The 17,817-nt window shown below is 37.7% G+C and overlaps 1 protein-coding gene across 1 annotated transcript in view; it reads right to left on the bottom strand.

The window, feature by feature from the left end:
* The window catches only part of LOC123678531 (acetylcholinesterase-like), an 83,108-nt gene that overhangs the window by 31,561 nt on the left and 33,730 nt on the right, over nt 1-17,817 (bottom strand). The window contains exon 2 of the mRNA XM_045615605.1: nt 5,420-5,574. The gene's annotated coding sequence lies outside the window, so the exon portion shown is untranslated. The remainder of the gene's footprint in view (nt 1-5,419; nt 5,575-17,817) is intronic.

The raw sequence follows: 17,817 nt of genomic DNA, 5'->3' as shown, positions 1-17,817 counted from the left end.
TAAGGGGAGTTTTCCGAGGGGTATTTGCGACGTACGCTACTGTATCGGGTGTCCCAAACTCGTTTGTCTAGTGAGGGGATCTCGGAATTTCTTTGAACTGGAAAAATATGGATGGCATATTTTCGGGCTCTATTTTGAGAGACTCAATTTGGCGAAAACCGCAACTTTATAAGTTTAAGTGTTTTCGAGCTATACGAGAAAATTGGAAAATGGCATGGAATGAACAGTTCTCATAATTCCTTTATTATTGATGCTATAAACATTGAAAAAACATTCTTTATGCACTTTTTTCAATGAAATCCATTGGTGTAATCATTTGTTTCCTATTTCAATTAGTTTTGCAGTTACAATACAAATTGTGCTTTTTGAATGTATCAGGAGTCCCAAATTTGTTGTCTAGTGAGGGGATCTATGAATTTCTTTGAGCTACAAAAATATGGATGGCATATTTTCGGGCTCTATTTTGAGAGACTCAATTTTGCGAAAACCGCAATAAGGCGGACGCATCGATAAAAGTGAGGGAAGTTTTCCCTGGGGTATTTGCGACGTACGCTACTGTACAGAGTGGGCAAATTTCGATTTTTTAGCACTACAACTTTTGAACCAGACGATATAGACAAAATCTGATACTCCATACCCGTTCTCTTTTTCTGAGAAACTGACAAGAGTAGTATTCATTTTTGGCCACCTTCTTTTGTTTTCGAGTTATAAGCGAAAATTGGAAAAATGGCGTTATCGAAAAAAATTTATATCTCCGTTAATAAGATGATAGAGCTCTGAAATTAAAACATCAAACTGATTGCATCAAAACACAAATGATTACACCAATGGATTCTACTGAAAAAGGGCCCCTAGAATGTTTGTGTTTCATGTTTATAACATCAGTAATAAACAAGTTAAGATAAAATTCAAGACAAATATCGAAAAACATTACCTATCATTTCCATGACCAGAATATATTTGGACATTTGACAAGTGAAAACTAGGTCATTACTTGAAATGGAAAGATACTCACGCTTCAAGAAAGTATTGAAATTGTTGAAATTCCCTACAAAAATGGTAGAAATTTTGCAGTCACAGTTCACAAAACATCTTCTCAGACGACTGTACTGCAACTGATGGAAAATTTGAGCTGTTGGGACCAGTTAATGGTGTGAAGAATCGGAATCATGTGCGTCGCTGAGGAACGACTGAAAATATTGCTGCTGTAGCTCGTAACGTTGACAAAAACCAAGGTTTCTCGAATCCTCATAGGGAATTAATCATTGCAGAAACTACATTACACCGTATTTTGCATAAATACTTGGGCTTTTAAAGTTCAATTATCATAAAAACTCTAGCTGGTCAATCCCCAGCAATGTCGTATCTTTGCTTGAGATGCTTCAAAATGATCCGGATTTTCATTTAAAAATCATCTTCAGTGAGAGGCCATTTTCACCAAGGAGACGTTAATAAGCAGAATTGTCGCATTTGGGGCTGGGAAAATCTAAGAATGATTTTTGAAAAGCCTCTCCTCAATGTGTCACTTTACTTATTCGAAAATGAGGCTGATGCAACTGTGATGCTGAATGGATTGCGTTTCCGAGCCATCGAAAGATATTGATGTCGACGACATTTATTTTCAACAAGACGGCACTACTTGCCACACAAGCAACGATACAATAGCAAATTTTGCAGGACAAAGATCTTGTGATTCAAAACCTTTAGACTTTTGCCTTAGGAGCCACGTGAGCTTCGTACACCGTACAAAGTTTGGTCAACGCAGGAGCGCCAGAATGGGTACCAAAATTTGATACGCGAAAAACCACGTGGTGGAAATCCCTCTCAAGGTTTCTCAAGAATAAGTGAACACACCAGTGTTTTAGACATCTTAATAACAGCCCCTTTACTTACCTTACACACCCCGTACAATCGACGCTCTCGCCAGCCCATCCAATTATCAACTGCTGAAAAATCCTCACTACGTAACAAACCTCGAAATGTTCGACGATGGTCGAAATCAATTTACGCTGTTATCCCTATTCTCCTGTGTTACATTCAAGTGTCACTCGGAGTCCCCCTATTGTTGTCGCCAGAGTCATCTGCATAGATCGACGACAGACGTGGACGAACGGACGCCCATATCGGCATGAATATAAATGAAATGTCACTCCTTCCGGGGCACGAGGAATTATCGACTTCCCGATTGTAACATTGCACACGCAAAGTAACTCTCGATCAGTCGATCGTTGTTGAAGATTTTTAACGGTACGTGGGAACTGGGATTTATTCGATTCTTTGCAGTGGTGGAATTTATAGTGTTGCAGGACTTTTAGCATTGTAATTCTGTTTATCGTCATATCGTGTTATCTTTTATATTCTACGAGGTGTGTATTTAAAGTAAGGTCTCCAAGGCCATTGTATCGCCGCAAGTAGCGCAAGATGAAATCCGGCAACACTGATGAATACGTTAGGCCCCCCTCGACCAATCGACACCTGGTGCAGCTCATTAGGACGCTCAATCTTGACGTAGCAGCCATTTGCAATGGAAGTGCCGGTTGTCGCTCCCGCCAGGTGCGAGTTACGTTCCGTCATTAAGTTTTTGCACTAAAAAAAAACTCCACCTATAGAAATTCATCGTCAATTGGAAGAAGTGTATGGTGAGAAATGTATGGACGTGAAAACGTTCGAAAGTGGTGTAGAGAATTTTCTGCTGGCCGTCTGAACGTTCACGACGAGGAGCGCTGCGGCAGGCCGTCACACTCGGACGAAACAGTGCGGAAAGTTGAGGCGCTTGTGCTGAAAGATTGCAGGTTGACTCTCAATGAGTTGGCCGAAAAACTCCAAGGTGTCTGCAGTAGAGACTTTATTCATTCATCTAGGAGGAATGAAATTTGCGAACGATGAAGAAGTTCATGAAGCGGTCATTTCGTTCTTGCGCGAGGCGGGATCGTGGTTCGAGGAGGGGATACACAAGTTTGTCGTACGAATGAGGAAGCTCATCGAAGTGAATGGCGATTACGTAGAAAAATAGCTTAGATTTCAAGCTTTACAGCAATGTACAAAACTTAGTAAATAAATGTTATTTAATGTGAAAAAAATAAATGGAGACCTTACTTTAAATACACGCCTCGTAATGACTCTGTCTGCTCACAGATAGCGCTATGGGTTTTCGCGCCAGACTACTTCGGCGTATTTGAAGGGCCGTTGCGTTGCAACAGGGTCACCTCTCACGAGGTGTGTCTTGGGCAGAGATCGCTGGATAGCCCAACTGAAGAGTCCACCAGCGATCTCGAGACGAAACACCAAACCTCTGGGAGAGGGCGCACCTCGTAACTTGGCTCGAGAAATACTATTATAATATAAATATTATTATAAAGGGTTTTTCAATAAATGGTTTCATTTTGATAATAAGAAAAAAGAGTATATTTTGAGGAGAGATCAATAAATATTTATATCATTGTAAAGAAAAGGTATGCCATAAAAAATGGAAAACTATATCAGCCAAATGGCAGCCACAGCCACGGTTGCAGCACCATATCCTTTTCATAGAATTTTCTATGATCAATTCACACATTTACGACCATATGTCCACGATAACTTACGAATTCCATCTTTAAGGTCTTGAATCGATGGAGTATTGGAATAGACCTTATTTTCACTATGCCATAAAGAAAAAAGTTTGAAGTAGTTAAATAACAAGATCAGGGTGGCCAATTGTTATCACCTCTCCGAGAAATTACACGGCCAGAAAACTTTCCTTGCAAAATTGCAATCGCTTCGTTGCTTGTGTGGCATGTAGCGCCGTATTGTTGAAACTAAAAGTCTTCCATGTCAATATCTTCCAATTTCAGCCATAAAAAATCATTAGTCCTAGCTCTTCAACGCAATGCATTCACCGTTACAGTTGCATCAGCTTCCTTTTCAAATGATAAGAGGATAGAAAGACTTTTCCACAATCATTTTTGTATTTTCCTAGACTCAAATGCGACAATTCTGCTTATTAACGTAGACTCCGGAGTGAAAATAGGCCTCAACAGTGAACATGCTTTTTCGATTAAAATCCGTATCATTTCGATGCATTTCAAGGACCCAATAAGCGAAGATACGACGTTGCTGGTGATCGACTGGCTTGAGTTTTTATGCTGAACAGCTGGCTAGATAGCGAGCTATCCAAAATGAAACATCTCATTGGAAACCCTATATTCAAGTAGTATTTTCAAACTTTGAAATCATCCAAGAGATGTGAGTAACAAAAGTAAAAAATTCTAAGATGCAATAAAATAGAACGGACTTTTCCTGAGATACAAGGCGTGTTTTTAAATTAAGGTCTCCAAGGCCATTGTATCGCCGCAAGTAGCGCTAGATGAAATCCAGCAACACTGTTTTATACGTTAGACCCCCCTCCACCAATCAACACCTGGTGGAGCTCATTAGGACGCTCAGACTTGACTTAGCAGCCATTTGTAATGGAAGTGCCGGTTGTCGCTCTCGCCAGGTGCGAGTTACGTTCAGTCATTAAGTTTTTGCACTAAAAAAAACTCCACCTATAGAAATTCATCGTCAATTGGAAGAAGTGTATGTTGAGAAATGTATGGACGTAAAAAACGTTCGAAAATGGTGTAGAGAATTTTTTGCTGGCCGACTAAACGTTCACGACGAGGAGCGCAGCGGCAGGCTGTCACACTCGGACGAAACAGTGCGGAAAGTTGAGGCGCTTGTGCTGAAAGATCGCAGGTTGACTCTCAACGAGTTGGCCGCAAAACTCCAAGATGTGTGCACTGGAGACTATATTCATTCAATTTTGGTGAATAACCTGCAATACCGAAAATTGTCAGCCAGGTGGGTCCCGAAAATGCTTACCCCGGAGCACAAAGTCAAACGTGTCCAATGTGCCCAAGACTTTCTCGCCATATTGAAGAGAAAGGGGAAGAATTTTGCCCCTAGTGACTTCCACATGTTTCCTGCTCTTAAAAAACATCTAGGAGGAATGAATTTTGCGAACGATGAAGAAGTTCATGAAGTGGTCATTTCGTTCTTGCGCGAGGCGGCGGGATAGTGGTTCGAGGAGGGGATACAAGAGTTTGTCATACGAATGAGGAAGCTCATCGAAGTGAATGGCGATTACGTAGGAAAATAGCTTAGATTTCAAGCTTTACAGCAATGTACAAAACTTAGTAAATAAATGTCATTTAATGTGAAAAAAATAAATGGAGACCTTATTTTAAATAGACGCCTCGTATTAATGGCAAGAAGACGCAGCATTCAAAAAGTTCGAACCTTCCAAACCGAGTTTGTAACAGTCTTAAAATGTACAACAATCATCCGATTTTAATGAAATTTGGTATCATGGACAATCAGTTTTGTCCGTAAGTAGAAGGTGAGTTTTGAGTATGCGTGAATGTAAAACTTCCGTTATATCAATGTATCAATTACTCACCTTTTGAATTGGTCAATTTTTGAAGACATATCCATGGGAACAATGCAGTAAGATGTCCCTTCAAATATCCATTGTGTGGAATGAGCCAGTTATTTTGGAACAATTTCGGTCTGCTGTCTCAAGACATCATGAAAAAGTGTGCATTAAATATAAACCTGAAAGAAAAATATACTTCAGTTTGGAGTTATTTGGAAATTGCAAGGTAAACAATTTAAAATTTCTCCTGAAATTTATAAAAACTTAAAATTATTTTCATGAAGACGTTGTAGGTGTGGGAATAAATTTGAATTCAATAAAATGACTCTTATACGCAATTCAGCCCAATACAGATGTAGACATCAAGATTTTATACCGTTTAGGCCGTTTGCCATTGATCGAAACAAGTGATAGTCCGAGGGAGAATACGGCGAGTGGGGTAAAGCTTTTCAATGTTTTTATGTATGTATTGACCATATTCGCAAAATGGGGTTGAGCATTGTCATGCTGAAAAATCACTTTATCATGTATTGCGACCGTTTGTCGTCGAATGCTCGGCTCAAACGCATTAATTGCGATCACCTGTGATTGTTTCAGTCCGTTTCAACAATTCATAATACACTGCGCCGAGCTGGTCCCACCAAATACTGAGCATGACTTTGGAATCGTGAATATTCGGTTCGGCCGTCGATGTGGAAGCATGGCACGGATATTCCCATGATTTTCTGCGCTTGGGATTATCGTAATGGATCCATTTTTCGTCTCCAGTCATAATGCGATGCAGAAATCCCTTCCGCCTTTGTCTTGCAAGCAGGTGTTCACGTTTGAAATGGTTTGTTGCTTCACTCTAAATGATCCTGTCAATTCTTGTTGCGTTTGACACGAGGCTTGATCAAGTAATGCCTCCAATTCAGCATCTTCGAAAACCTTCTCTCTTTCACCGCCAAGCTGGTCTTCGACGTCAAAATCACCGTCCTTGAATCGTTGAAACAACTTTCGGCACGTTCTTTCACTAATAGTGGCCTCACCATAGGTATTTGAGAGCATTCGAAAGCAGACAATCAAAACCTCCCGCAAATGACGGTAATTTGGCTTGCAATCTGACATGTTTAATCGAGAATAACTTTATGATGCACACACAAATCGACTAATATTTCGATGGCGTTATGTTTACAAATACCTAAGCTTATTGATGTATAATATTTACTATCTATATATGTAGGATCCAGTTACTGTTCCCTGTAAATAATTGCGATGGTCAACCGGATGCTTGGAGACCTATTAGTTTCTTCTAGTGTCGAGGGCATGACAGTTTCAATGAATTTACAGGGAACGAATTGTTATTGTACATATAATGTAAAAAGGATGTGTAATTCTTCGAGGTGTCGAAGATATGTCATGGAGTTGAAAATCTTGAAGAGATTTATTGGGGGGTTGAGAAAGTTCGAAGACAATACGGTCGTACCAGATGTGTCACATCTGTGTTCTAGTCCTTCGAGAATATTCGATTTCCAGGAATCCGCGAAGATCTTATGGGCGGTACGGCAAAATTCTTTTTGGACTAGGAGATGTTATATATGGACCTAGACTGAGGATCTCTAAAGCCCTGGGAAGTGAGCCCTCGATTCTACAAGCCGAGATAATGGCTGTTTATATATGCGCCCAGGAGTGTCTTAAAATGAACCTCAAAGGGGCGCATATCTACATCACCACGGACAGCCAAGCCACGCTGAGATCCCTGGAATCGTGCTGTCAGGGGTCTCTGCTGACTTGGGAGTGCCGTAACACCATAAAGCAACTGGCCAGAGGAAATAAGGTGAATCTACTATGGGTACCAGGGCACTGTGGGGTTGAAGGAAATGAGAGAGCGGACGAGCTTGCAAAAAGTGCATCTAGGTTAAGACCTGCTGGACCTGAGCCTTTCTGTGGGATAGGAAAAGACCAATACAAAGCTGCGGTCCAGCTATGGGAGTTGAACAGTAGGACAATCCACTGGACTAACACTCCTAGACTTGCTCAGGCAAAGAAATTCGTGAAGATTTCACCTACTTACACCAGAAAACTCCTGAAGCTGTCACGAGCGGAGCTTCGGGTGATGGTGGGTCTGCTGACGGGGCACTGTCGGTACAAACATCATTTGTACCGTATGGGTAAGTCAGCAGACGAGATTTGCAGGCTCTGTGGATCGGAAGTAGAAACTTCTGAACACTTGATATGCAAGTGTCCAGAGCTGGCTGGCCTAAGAACCATTCACATGGGCAAGCCGGTCCTGGATACCAGAGAGGTAATGGCCAAGGCCCCTAGGGAGGTTGTCAATTTTATTAACGTCGTTGACGACCTCCCTGGGTTTCTATGAATGAGTAGGGTAGTGAACAAAAGATCTGCATGGTCGCAGTTCCCGGAAGGCTCACCGAAGCAAAACGACCCCAGTTCAAATAATAATAATAATAGGGGATGTTACTTTCCCTAAGGGTGTGGTCAAGCCGAAAGAAGGGAGGTCGATATTCGAGACAGGGTAAGTTTCAAATGGGTAGAGAGTACAGTTCAAATTAAGCCGAAGACGGGTAAAGTTCAAGTTAAGTCAAAGACGGGTGGGGTTCAAGTTAAGTCGAAGACGAGTAAAGTTCAGTCGGTGAACTTAAGTCGAAGACGAGTAAAGTTCGGTCGGTGAACTTAAGACGTACGACGTAAAGACGGTTCGCGGACCAGATTAAGACGAGTTGCGAACGAATCAAAGACGAGACGACCGAAAACTTGAAGTACGACAAAGACGTGATAATCGAAGACGTTTCGAGTACTGAAAACTAGAGTTAAAGACGAAATTCAGTACCGTAGTGAGAAACTTGTAATTAGGACGTTATTAGGATCTTCTCAATACTGAGTTTGTACTGTATAATTGTGGCTTTGTAAATAGATGTAAATAATTCAAATATATATATATATATATAATCTGTATCCCATTTGATACCTTTCGGTGTATGTAAATAATTCAAAAGAGTTTAATTATTACAAATCCAACAAAGTCACGGAAAGAAGACGAAAGGCCAGGTAATCGAATCATACCTCTAGACGATCGATTAACCAAGCCTACATATATTTCGACTACCACTTACCGCTACAGCCTTTTATTTTGCGGAAGCAAATCTGTACTCCTAATAAGTAAAATAAAGATTAGAATTCAAAAGTGTCACTGGCGGCAACAGAACGGTTTCTTACGTGGAATCACAACTAAAACTTAACAGACAAAACTGAAAATTCAATCAATAAATAGAACTGAAATTGAGTTTGTTCAGAGTATCTGCTAGCCTTTATTCGAAACAGATTCACATATTGAATCACTTACTGTTGCGTGAGTGTTTTCGATATGAATTGATAATAATATCCAATGGCACTCTGGTAGCTCCCATCGTGAAAACCCTATATATCTGAGTCTCCCCCTCTGTTATAGTTTCCAATGCAGCGAAATTACTAGTACGTAATGAGAGAAGCGATAATTTCCACCATTTTGCGGATAGCAATTCGAATCATCCCTGTGAACGAGGCGCAATTCATAACGTCAACTGGTAACAATATGCGGAATCTAATTAAACATTAATCCCCCGCTGCAGCCCAACACAAAACCCCGCCACAGAAGGGTATTATGAGCCATTACGGCACGAAATCACCTTTATTCTACTCGCCAGAGCCATAAATTTGATGCAGGTGGTATATTGATATTTCTGTTTAGAGTATCACATGGCGTTCGCAACGGTTCCCATGAACTTCCCGTGATCCCCGGGATCACTGAATAATTTTCAGGTCTCTCGTTTTGCCTTGTTGTTTCATCATCTCTTCGATATGAAGTTAGCTATAAGGGAAATATTTTGGGCATTTAAAGAGTTTTAGCAATGGTCTTTCGAATTTTAATAGCAGGTATCACAAAATTTCCATTTTTACGTTGAGGCGGATGCCAAACTGAACGGAAATTGAAGAAATAATAGGTGTACAACTTTACTTTCGCCGTTTTGCAATATAGGGCTGTAGTGGTAAGTGATATTTCTGTTTACTTTAGAGTATCACATGCCGTTCGCAACGGTTCCCATGAACTTCCCGTGATCCCCGGGATCACTGAATAATTTTCAGGTCTCTCGTTTTGGCCTGTTGTTTCATCATCTCTTCGATATGAAGGTAGTTATGGGGGGAATATTTTGGCCATTTAAAGAGTTTTAGCAATGGTCCTTCGAATTTTAATAGCAGGTATCACAAAACTTTCATTTTTACGTTGAGGCGGATGCCAAACTGAACGGAAATTGAAGAAATAATAGGTGTACAACTTTACTTTCGCCGTTTTGCAATATAGGGCTGTAGTGGTAAGTGATATTTCTGTTCAGAGTATCACATGGGGTTCGCAACGGTTCCCATGAACTTCCCGTGATCCCTGGGATCACTGAATAATTTTCAGCTCTCTCGTTTTGGCCTGTTGTTTCATCATCTCTACGATATGAAGGTAGCTATGGGGGAAATATTTTGGGCATTTAAAGAGTTTTAGCAATGGTCCTTCGCCGTTTTGCAAAAGACAGCTGTAGCGGTAAGTAATACTTCTGTTCAGAGTATCACATAGCGTTCGCAACGGTTCCCATGAACTTCCCGTGATCCCCGGGATCACCGAATAATTTTCAGGTCTCTCATTTTGACCTGTTGTTTCATCATCTCTTCGATATGAAGGTAGCTATGGGGGAAATATTTTGGGCATTTAAAGAGTTTTAGCAATGGTCCTTCGCCGTTTTGCAAAAGACAGCTGTAGCGGTAAGTAATACTTCTGTTCAGAGTATCACATAGCGTTCGCAACGGTTCCCATGAACTTCCCGTGATCCCCGGGATCACCGAATAATTTTCAGGTCTCTCATTTTGACCTGTTGTTTCATCATCTCTTCGATATGAAGGTAGCTATGGGGGAAATATTCTTGCCATTTAAAGAGTTTTAGCAATGGTCTTCCGAAGTTTATTAGGAGGTAGCACAAAACTTCGGTTTTGACGTTATGGCGGATCTCAAAATGAACGGAAATTGAAGAAATATTTGGTGTACAACTTTTCTTTCGCTATTTTGCAATAGATGGCTATAGCAGTAAGTGATATTTCTGTTCACAGTATCACATGGCGTTCGCAACTGTTTCAATGAACTTCCTGTGATCCCCGGGATCGCTGAATAATTTTCAGGTCTCTCGTTTTGGCCTGTTGTTTCATCATCTGTTCGATATGAAGTTAATATGGGGGAAATATTCATGACATTTGAAGAGTTTTAGCAATGATCTTTCGAAGTTAATAAGAGGTAGCACAAATCTTCGGTTTTGACGTTATGGCGGATCTCAAAATGAACGGAAATTCAAGAAATATTTGGTGTACAACTTTTCTTCCGCCATTTTGCAATAGATGGCTATAGCAGTAAGTGATATTTCTGTTTAGAGGCATTCGCAACGGTTTCAATGAACTTCCCGTGATGCCCGGGATCACTAAATAATTTTCAGTTCTCTCGTTTTGGCCTGTTGTTTCATCATCTCTTCTATATGAAAGTAGCTATAGAGGAAATATTCTGGCCATTTGAAGAGTTTCAGTAATGGTCTTTCGAAGTTCAATAGCAGGTAGCACAAAACTTCGGTTTTGATATTATGGAGCATCCCAAAATGAATGATGGCTGTAGAGGTAGTTGATATTTCTGTTTAGAGTATCACATGGCGTTCGCAATTGTTCCCATTATTGGGGATCACTAAATAAATTTCAGGTCTCTCATTTTGGCCTGTTGTTTCATCATCTCTTCTATATGAAAGTAGCTATAGGGGAAATATTCTGGCCATTTGAAGAGTTTTAGCAATGGTCTTTCGAAGTTTGATGGGAGGTAGCACAAGATTTTGGTTTTGACGATATGGCGGATTCCAAAACGACGGAAATTGAAGGAATATTAGGTGTACAACTTTGGTTCAGCCGTTTTACAATAGATGGCTGTTGTATAAGTGATATTTCTGTTCAGAGTATCACATGGCGTTCGCAACGGTTCCCATGAACTTCCCGTGATCCCCGGGATCACTGAATAATTTTCAGGTCTCTCGTTTTGGCCTGTTGTTTCATCATCTGCTCGATATGAAGTTAGCTATGGGGAAAATATTCATGACATTTGAAGAGTTTTAGCAATGGTCTTTCGAAGTTAATAACAGGTAGCACAAAACTTCGGTTTTGACGTTATGGCGAATCTCAAAATGGACGGAAATTGAAGAATTATTTGGTGTACAACTTTTCTTTCGCCATTTTGCAATAGATGGCTATAGCAGTAAGTGATATTTCTGTATCACATAGCGTTCGCAACGGTTTCAATTGACTTCCCGTGATCCCCGGGATCACTGAATAATTTTCAGGTCTCTCCTTTTGGCCTGTTGTTTCATCGTCTCTTCGATATGAAGGTAGCAAAGGGGAAAATATTCTGGTCATTTGAAGAGTTTTAGCAATGTTCTTTCGAAGTGCAATAACAGGTAGCATGAAACTTCGGTTTTGACGTTATGGCAGATCTCAAAATGAACGGAAATTGAAGAAATATTAGGTGTACAACTTTGCTTTCGCTGTTTTGCAATAGAGGGCTGTAGCGGTAAGTGATATTTCTGTTTAGAGTATAACGTGACGTTCACAACGGTTCACATGAACTTCCCGTGATCCCCGGCATCACTGAATAATTTTCAGGTCTCTCGTTTTGGTCTGTTGTTTCATCATCTCTTCGATATGAAGGTAGCAATGGGGAAAATATTCTGGCTATTTGAAAAGTTTTTGCAATGGTCTTTCGAAGTTTAATAGCAGGTAGCACAAAACTTCGGTTTTGATGATGAATGTTAGTTATAAAACTTTGCTCTAGCCGTTTTGCAATAGATGGCTGCAGCGGTAAGTGATATTTCTGTTTAGAGTATCACATGGCGTTCGCAACGGTTCCCATGAACTTCCCGTGATCCCCGGGATCACTCAATAATTTTCAGGTCTCTCCTTTTTGCCTGTTGTTTCATCATCTCTTCGTATAAAAGTAGCTATGGGGGAAATATTCTGGTCATTTAAAAATTTTTAGCTATGTTCTTTCAAAGTTTAATAGCAGGTAGCGTTTTGGTCTGTTGTTTCTTCATCTCTTCGATATGAAGGTAGCTATGGGAGAGATATTCTGGCCATTCAAAGAGTTTTAGCATAGGTCTTTCGAAGTTTAATAGTAGGTAGCACAAAACTTTGGTTTTGAAGTAGTGGCGGATTCCAAAATGAACGTAAATTGAAGAAATATTAGGTGTAAAAATTTGCCTTCGCCGTTCTGCAATGGATGGCTCTAGCGGTAAGTGGTAATCGAAATAAATAGATCGTAGATGTCATACAGTAAGCTTCGGTATTTGTGAACATAACGCCATCGAAATATTACTCGATTTGTGTCTGCATCATACAGTTATGTCAAAACAGTAAAAATGTAAAACTGTGTGTTGAAACAGTTGAGGTCAAAAACGAAAAGATTCTTCGACTCTGAAATGGAAAATCTAAAAATTTCTGTCACCATCACCATCAATGAAGAGTTATATAATTTTTAGATCCTCGATCATAGTAGGAACGTTTATCGTAAACTTGTTCATTGAATCCTAACCTAACATAACCTCGTTTCCAAAAGTTTAATTTCAGGAAACATTAGAATATAATAACGATTATCGAGCCCGTAGGTCATTGTCTTAGAAAATTGTAGCTTGATTCCAAACTTCAGCAATGATAGATAACTGTGGTCCGAAATGTGTTTATTCCATATAAAATCATAATCATTCATCGAAAAACGTCAATGTGAAAGCACGAAAAAAACTTGGTAGGTATTGGAAAAATATCTCGAATAACAATTTCTCTTTTCCTCCTCTCCAACAAAGTTATAGAAGAGGCGTCTAAAGTTTGGTAAGTAAATATTTGTCTTCTTAATGTTATTTCAATATCTGGGTAGGGTGTGGATGGAGTGGAGAGTGTCAACAGTGGCGGATTCAGGGGTTATTTTCGAGATAGATGAGAATTTTCATCGAAATAGAAAATCCGAGAAAGACCCAGTCAGATCTTAATCTTTTTCAAGAGGGCTTGGACACAGCAACAATTCAAGACATTTTATTCGAATCTATTGCGATTTGGCAATTCTATTACTGCAAACATGATTTTATATTTCGATTTGATATAATTACGTCATTCTTTGACATAACACTAAAATTCAACCACAGTTTTTGATATTTTCCACGGTTTTGAATTTTCACTATTTCAGTTACTCTTGATCATAGATTCCAAACCCCACCTACCAATCGATGATTGTTGAACTGAATTATTATTAAGTCTATGAGACTAACGTGAAGAAATATGCGATTCACGTAAATCAATCAATTTTCTAAAGATAGTTATTTTTAAGGTATTTTATACACATTTTTCATAGGAGATAGATTTAATATCTTGATTCATTTTATCAAAAGGTAATGATGATCCTTAATATTATGTTCTGTTATAGATTTACAGTTAACAGTGATAATGAAAATGAAAAGTTCTAGGAAAATAATCAATCGAAATGAATCGAAATTTATAATGACAAAAAGCTCTTTCACATGAAGGAATAAACCCATACGTGAGTACTCAAAACAATTATAAGTAGTAAGTAGTAAGTAGGTAGTAAGTTCATTCGTAACGTAGATTTTTTCAATCATGAGAAAATATGTATTTCTTGGTTTCTACTTTTTTTTATGAAATCTGGAATTGATATTATTTAGAAGATTTCTGTTCACAGCCCACTGCTTTCACAAGTTTTTTTTGAATGCTCTTTCTGATTGAACGAATTCGATTCAAGTTTTTATCAGAATAAGATAATGATACTTAAGAGTATGCATCATTGGGTGATTATAAGGAATATTTTTCCTCAAATCTATGTCATGAAAAAATATTCAACATAATATTCACAACTTGTGATTTTGGTAATCATTTTCAATATCTTATCTGAAATATTCTGGTTTTTGTACCAGTTATAAAAAATAATATATAATAATATTCTGAGAAAAAAAATGACGAGAAATTTTTTTTCAAAAAATTCATACTTTACTTTCAGCACGATTGTCCATAGAAATAATTCATTCTGGGTTGGTATTTTTGAACCGAAAGAAATTCTGTTGAATTATATGCAATTTTCCTGATGATAAATCCTTGAGACTATTGAGATTATTCAAGAAAAAACATTTCAATTGAAAGTGCACAATCAATTCTTCATCAATCACCCTCATAAATGAAATCTTGAAACTTAACATAAAATTCTGTTGCAAAATGGCGAAAGTGCTAAGTCCGGACGGTCTCATTGTCCTTTCTAATATAATATATTCGTTATTTTCGCAATTAATATCGCTCAAATTATTGTTCGACTCCCAATGGGAATTTTCAGATTGAAAAGGTTCACATTAGACTAATATTATTTGTTGAGAGGATTCAAGGATATTAGAAGTAAATTCTGCTAATATAGGTAGTTCATTTATTTTAGCAATGGCATGACATCCGAAGTCGGTGAAAAATGTCATTGGTAGACGGCCAATATAATTTCACGTATAATGAAACAAATTTTGAGATTCTTAATTGTGATTCATTGAAATTTTCATTGTGACAAACAACGAGTATCAGATAAACATTAAATCGAAAACTATCAAAACCAATCCTTATAACGAAGGAAATGAATAGGCATAATAAGAATAAGAACATCGGCAACATAGCAAAAGCTTGAGAACCCAAATTTAAAAAATTTTTTGAAATTCCGTCTAATGAAAAAGCTCCGTGAATTAGATAAACATTTAATTTTTGTGAAAATTAGATTGTTACAGAATTAAGAAGAAATAAACAAACAAAAACACAACAACGAATCTCTTAAAAAAATTGTGTGATTCTTAAATATTTTTCGATAATGTAATCACAAATCAATAGTTCACTCACAAACTGAAAAACGTTTGAGTGAATCGTTTTTCATTTTCACAATATCCTATGAAAAAAACAAGTTCAGCTCAATTTTCTGCTCGAAAATGGAAGAAAATATGATTTGAAACAAAAATTGGTATTGGAGTAAATGTATCATGAATTTTATAAAATAATAAAATACAAGAAACGTCACAATTGAAATCGTAAAATTTGAAATAAACATTTGATGTTTACTGTGTCCGTAAAGTATGGAACAAATTCATTTTTAGCTAAACAGAACTTTTTAAGAAATAATCCTGAAACACGTCGATTTTTTATTTTAATTTGCCATATTTTATAATAATAATCTATAATATACAGGGTGAATTACTTTCGAGTAATGACGTCACCGTCCTTTTTTTTAAATGGAACACCCCCATTTTGTCTCAATTTTCCGATTACTCTAGCTGAGTTGATTCCAAAAATGTATCACATGTTGATTCCATTTGGTACAGGGTGGACATGTGCTCATAAAGTAACGCGTAACATTCTTTATTAGTTAAATTAACAATATTATCAGAAATACTTATTGTCTAGCGGCAATTGGTTTGAATGTAACACCCTGTAGTTTGTTACATTTTTAGATTAATAAAAATGAGCTGTTTCCAAACATGTTCGGTACTTGTGGTCTAGCAGACAGAATATGAGAGAAATTATTTCTTATCATTTTAAAAAAACATAATCGTCTAGTTTTTTGTGAAATACCAATAATATCTTCGTTATAGGTTAGTTTAATATAATTTTTATAACTTAGTTAAATATCGTTTTAATAGGAACTGAAATGTTCTTTCACATGTGTATTCCATATTTTATGATTTCAAGTGTGGCGTTCTTTGTAATTCATTGTTTGACCAAATTTCATATAAAATAATAAACCAACATTGAAGTACGACATTGTGGTAGTAAACATATCGCGCAACCTTCTATGAAAATAATAAAATTCAATATTTCCCCATCCCTGTGAAGAATAGCACAATATTAGTTTGGAGCCTTCTGCCACCCCTGAGAGAAATATTGTTTGCATTTTCATGCAGCAGATACAGAGGGCGGCCAACGGAAAGCCGGAATAGCGTTGGCATGCCAAAGAAGGGAACACAGAACAAACCGATCGATGAACCTCCGTACAAATGAGGTTTATTTCACCTTTTTACCAAATAGGAGCAATCACTCTCGGTCTGCTGAGTTTTCAGGGTTCAAGGGTCACATCAAACGACGTTGATGGTGACTGAAATAATGGCATTCTCTACAAAAATTTATTTGTGCTTCCGGTTATATTTCTACTTTTCGAGCGGTATTTCCCTGAACATATAATTCCGTCAGATTTCTGTAATTTTCCAATTTTGAGCCAGCAACAGTCTCAACGATAAGGTTCAACTACTTAGACGAATCTGTCCTCAAATTAGACCTAAAAACTTGAAAAGTTCAGGTCAAGTTGTTTTTCTCATAATTTCAAAACTACACATGGTCAGAATGAAATATTGCATTCAAATGTAAAATGACAGTTTCGAGCACCGTTTGACGTTTTAAATTAATTTTAAACCAAGGAAACTAAAATAGTTATTTATAATACAAGTGCAGAAGGCATTGATATTCTTCCACGAGTTCAAAATTCAATAACGAGCAACGAAGTGGCGAGTTTTTGAATGAACGAGTGGTAGAATGAGCCTTCTGTACGAGTATTATACATTATTTTCTCTAATTCATTGCATTTTTATTGAAATTAATGAAATATTTCCATAAATAACATTTAATGATTTTTGCATTGAAAAATGTTGGTTGGCAGAACTGATTTCTTTAAGGCAAATTGATGAATTGACAGATAAAGCCGTGGCGGAAAGTTCGGAGTACCAACATATAATAATAAAATATAACCATGAAAACTGTGCATTTCTGATATATTCTCGCACGATTTTGTTCTACAAGATGTGGAATAATGAACGGAATAACAACAGAATTTGAGAAAAGAATATAAAAAAATACCCAATATTTCTGTGATAACAGATTCGATGGAAGTAAGATTTTTCACAGTGTGTTTCTAAATTGGAGGAAAAAATCCTATGAATTTGGGCCCGCAAACGATTTGTTTTCGAGATACAGGGTATTTTCTTGTAGCCCTACTTTTTTGAGATGATTACCCAAATTTATCCAATCTTTATTAAGCTTCGCTACAGATTAGTTAAAGAGGTATCAAAACTTATAATTAATTTACTCATCATAGCTTACTAATTTATAATAATTTGGAGTTCTGCTGTAGTAGAAGTAGTACTGAGCCAAAGTTTTTTTTACATTTTTCAGAACTACCAGTGGTCCACAAAAAAAAATTTCTGAAGAAAAATGCAGACACCGTTCCGAAAAAAATTTCACCCTGTTCCATTCGGAATTAGCAAATCACATGATGAAAACTTTGGAATATATGCCAAATTTAAGTTGAATAT

The sequence above is a fragment of the Harmonia axyridis genome, chromosome 4 (genome assembly GCF_914767665.1).
Source record: "Harmonia axyridis chromosome 4, icHarAxyr1.1, whole genome shotgun sequence".
In the NCBI taxonomy this organism is placed as follows: Eukaryota; Metazoa; Arthropoda; class Insecta; order Coleoptera; family Coccinellidae; genus Harmonia; species Harmonia axyridis.
This window is presented reverse-complemented; position numbering and strand designations above follow the sequence as displayed.